This window comes from Bos indicus x Bos taurus, chromosome X, assembly GCF_003369695.1.
Source record: "Bos indicus x Bos taurus breed Angus x Brahman F1 hybrid chromosome X, Bos_hybrid_MaternalHap_v2.0, whole genome shotgun sequence".
NCBI lineage: Eukaryota > Metazoa > Chordata > Mammalia > Artiodactyla > Bovidae > Bos > Bos indicus x Bos taurus.
The window spans coordinates 140,343,752-140,348,569 of record NC_040105.1 but is presented as its reverse complement, the minus strand read 5'-3'; the positions used below and the strand labels follow the sequence as shown (position 1 = coordinate 140,348,569).

Genomic DNA, 4,818 nt, shown 5'->3' with positions numbered 1-4,818 from the left:
AACTGTACCGAACTGTGTGTTCACTGTCCTCTTGCTCTTTTCAGTTTTAAAAATCACATACATATGTATGTGTGTGTATATATATATATATATTTATAAAGATATTGTTTATATTTGCATGTTTTTCACTTCATAGGGATGGAATAATACTGTGACTTTCTTTATTTCATTAACAGTATATTTCAGAGATCCTTTTATGTCATTGCATGTATTTTATTCATTTTCAGTATTCCATTGTACACATATTTTATAATTTAAGTTTTTCCTATTGATGAGTAAGTGGTTTGTTCTCAGGTTTTGGCATTATAAATGCTGCTGTGAAACATTTTTCTTCTTTATTTACATTTATTTTTAATTAGAGGATAATTGCTTTGTAATATTGTGTTGGTTTCTGACATATATCAACACGAGGCAGCCATAGGTATACCTATGTCTCTTTCCTTGAGTCTCCCTCCCTGAAACATTCTTGTAGATGTTTCTTGTACATGTTCAAGAATTTTTCTAGGGTATGTGTATAGGAGAGGAAGTTACTTGATGATAGAGAATAAGCATATTCAGCTTTTCCAAAGAATTCATATCAGTGTATCAGCAGAGTGTAAAAGTTTTGTTACTCCTCATCTTCACCAACGTTTATTAACAGACTTTTAATTTATTATAAATTTTGTTGTAAAATTCATATCATTATGTTTTTATTTTGTGTTTCTCTGCTTAAAATTGGTTTGCGGCTTTTCTTGTTTCCCCTCCAAACACACAGCTAAAGACTTTTATTGGGAAAAGGAAGTTGACTGAAAAGTGGGCCCCAACATCCTCACTGCCTGACACAGCCAGAGCCTCCTCCACAAAGTCCAGGAAAGAAGGGACCACCCTCAGTAGGCTCAGATGTAGAGGTCAAAGTCAGTCTGTTTGGATTTCTAGAACTGGTGACAAGGAGGATCCGGCTTCCAGCAATAAATCCCATCCTGAAAGTAGCCTTCATGAGGGGAACTGGGCTACCTAGCCCGCGTTTTGCCCCCTTTGCCTCCCCCTCAAGTTCCCAGATGCCTCAGTGTCCAGCCACTGTCTCTCTTGGCAACATTAGCTCTAGACTTCCCTCCAGTAGGGCTTGGGTGCTCATTGGAATCTGGCCAAGCTGTCATCATCCTCTGAGTCTGACAGAGGCTGCTCTCTGATCTTCACCCAATCAATGTTGTCCGGCCAACTGTCTCAGATCTGAGCATCCCAGTTCAAGAAATAGTTGCCATCAGCCTCAAAGTGACCTTCCTCTATCTCCTCCTGCAGCTTGAAGAGTATGATCCTCACACCTCCATCACTGGAGAGTGTGGCTTCTTCCTGACCTTCCACATCCTCTGAGGCCAATATGTCATATTTGCTGGACCCTTCATCATCATTCTCCTTCTCATCACTGTCCAAAGAGTGTTTGCCTTCGAAGTGGCTCCCAGGACCCCCTACCCCAGCCACAGGGTCCACTAATTTTTTCTTGGGGACACTGATTTTATCCTCCTAATCCTCATCTCTCACACTTTGGAAGGTAACTTTCCTCTTTGGCATGACTGGACAGAAGGACTGTCCCCAAACTAAGGATCTGGAAAAGATGGGGGAAGAAAGGGAGAGAGGTTTTCTCTAGGGCTGCATCCAGGCCACCTACCCACCACCTGCTTTTCATGTTTTATAAGTGAAAGAAAGTGAAAATCGCTCAGTTGTGTCTGACTGTTTGCAACTCCATGGACTATACAGTCCATAGAATTCTCCAGGCCAAAATACTGGAGTGAGTAGACTTTCCCTTCTCCAGGGGGATCTTACCAACCCAGGGATCGAACCCAGGTCTGTATTGCAGGCGGATTCTTTACCAGCTGAGCCACAAGGGAAGCCCATGTTTTATAGGCCACTTAGAATTCTTCTTTGGTCAAAAACCTGTTCATATCATTGGACCATTTTTCTATTGCACAATTTGTGTTTTCCCTATTTATAGGGATTGTTCATGTCTTTCTGATACTAATTCTTTGCCAGTTACATGACTTAATTTCATCTCCTCTAAGTTTATAAGTTGCTTTTTAACTACTTTGTGGTGTCTTGTGATACACAAGTTCTCAATTTCGATGCTTCAGATTTATCAGTCTTTTCTTTATGATAGGCATTTTACTGATATACTTAGAATGTTTTCTCTAACCTGAGATCCTAAAAAATATTTTCCCTTAAAATTTTTTTTTAAACTTTCACCTTTCAAATGAAACCTTCTTTAATTGATCTGCAACTGATTTTGTATGGTGTGATGTAGGGATTCAGTTTTATTTTTTCATCCATATAAATAGTTGGCCCAGAACCATTTATAAAAGAGTCCATTATTTCCCTTCTGATCTTTAGTGGCTAACTCTGTCATATATCTGGTTTTCATATATGCAAAGTTTTATGTTCTGGATTCTCCATTCCATCGGTCTATTTTCTTATCTCATCCTAGTTAGTGTCACTTTATAAGCTTTTAAGATTTTGGAGAGGGGAGCAAATCTCCTCAGCTTTTCAGGATCATTTTGTCTATTCTTGGCCATTTGCTCTGTGAAGATGTTTTAGATTGGTTGGATATTGGAGAGAGGGATGAAGGAGTTATTAAGGAAAAGAAAGGGAGAGAAGGTTTACAAATAAACATTTGCTCATGCTATAGTTATTCTAATGTTATTCTAAAAGCCAACTCTGCTTTTGAAGTCAGATATTTTCAAAGATCAGAAAATCTGCCTGCCTATATTTATTGGCATCACTGTAAATGCTCTGTGAGATGCACAGGGATAATGTCATTTTTATTTCTTCTAAGATTTATTTCTTTGGGATCTCACTGTTTCTTGGGATGCATTGTGATAAACATGGCCTCAGCTGTCTGGCATACTTCTGTTTAAATTCCTGCTCTGCTTCTTACTACCTATGTGACCTTAAGAATAATACTTAATCATTCTGAGACTTAATGTCTTTTTGGTCTGTGGGTGGTAGTGGTAGAGATTATGATGATGATAATAAAATAACTATTATTAACCTACTGTATTAGTTTTATATTGTTGCTATAACAAATTACCAAAAACTTAGTGCCTTAAAACAACACAAATTCAATATGTTATGGTTCTGTAGGTCAAAAGTCTGACAAGGCTCTTGCTGGACTAAAGTTTCCTGAAGGATTCCTTTCTGGAAGCTTTGGGGGGATTCCATTTTCTGCTTACTCAGATTATTGGTAGAATTCATCTCCTTTCAGTTCCTTCTTGGCTATCAGCTGATAGACAATCCAGCTTGTGGAGGTCACCTGCATTTCTTGGCTTGTGGCCTGCTTCCTGCATCTTCAGAGCCATTCAGAGCCAACAGTGGTGGATGTGAGTCCTTACCTTTTGAATCTTTCTTGACTCTTTTTCCATCACAGAGATACAAAAGAGGAGCACAGGAAAAAGACCATGTAATGATCGAGGCAGAGAGTGGAGTGATGCTGCCAAGAAAAGCCAAGAATTGCAGGCCACCACCAGATACTAGGAAGAGGAAAGGAAAGGTTCTTCCCTAGAGCTTTCAGAAAGAGCATGGTCCTGCTAACACCTTAATTTTGCACATCTAGCCTCTAGAACTGTGAGAGTATACATTTCTTTTGTTGTGAGCCACCTAGTTTGTGGAATTTTGTTATGGTAGCCCAGGAAACTAATATAACCACTTACCATGCTTTCTCAAATTTGTTTTTCTTTGAAGTAGCATATGAAAAATGCTCTTGTTAATTTCCAGTGTATAAGACACCTACATTTGAACATATGTCCTAAGGTTCAGGCAGTACCCTAAGAAAGATTTGTTTGGCATAGCCCCTAATAGTAGAATGAAGATCAATAAGTTAAAGTTCTAAGGAAACTGATTTTTAGTTCAATATATAAAATAGAGTTTTCTAACAATTACAATAGTACATGGCCATAAGAGCTACCCTCATCGTCAGACCCCAAACTTTTGGTTGAGGTCGTGGAGTTAGTTTTTCATGAATGTTTTGGATAAAAAATTAATTTTAAATGGAATTAGATGGGAAGAAAAGGATTGGGAGTTTGGGATTAGCAGATGCAAACTATCACATAGAATGGAAAACAATAAGGTCCTACTGTATAGCATAGGGAACTATGTTCAATATCCTGTGATAAACTATATTGGAAAAGAATATGAAAAAGAATATTTATGTATAACTGAGTCACTTTCCTATACAGCTGTACTTCCATAAAATTTTTAAAAATAGAGAATTAGGTATTTTCATGGTAAACAAATTTTTTTTCCATTTTAACATAAAAGTCTGAACTCTTGCTTGCTTATGTAGATGTATATAAGAAAAATACAGAATGCTCTTACCAACATATTTTGTGTGTAATACAAACAGTTGGTTGATCTGGAACAGAACTCAGTTAAGTGATTGTCTATATTATAAGGCTATATCCCGATCAATTGGTAGAATTTTTTTTTGAAAAGCAGTAAGTCATCCCTTTATTGAATGTTCCCTGTGTGGTAGAAGAGCTACAGATGATGCCATCACTGCCCTAGTTGATTTTATACTCTGGCTGAGTTGTGTAGTAGACATTTGCTGGGTGCCTTTACAGGATACATTCTCTTCCTAACAAGACTCAAATTTTCCTCGTTATATCCACCCCTGTCCTTCATAGACTATGTGTTTCAGGTTACCTAATGAGGGTGAGTTTTAATTCTTTTGTTTGGAATACTGCTAAGATGTCTGTGTGTCCCTTTGGAGATTAATAAGAAATATGTAGTCTTAATCGTAGCTGGCAACTGTATGATTGCCAAGAGAAGAACCAGTTTTAGGATAAAGCTGAC

The 4,818-nt window shown here is 37.8% G+C and overlaps 1 pseudogene; it reads right to left on the bottom strand.

The window, feature by feature from the left end:
* Nucleotides 1–989: 989 nt before the first annotated feature.
* On the bottom strand, nucleotides 990–1,548 carry LOC113888205 (annotated as a pseudogene).
* Nucleotides 1,549–4,818: the final 3,270 nt, after the last annotated feature.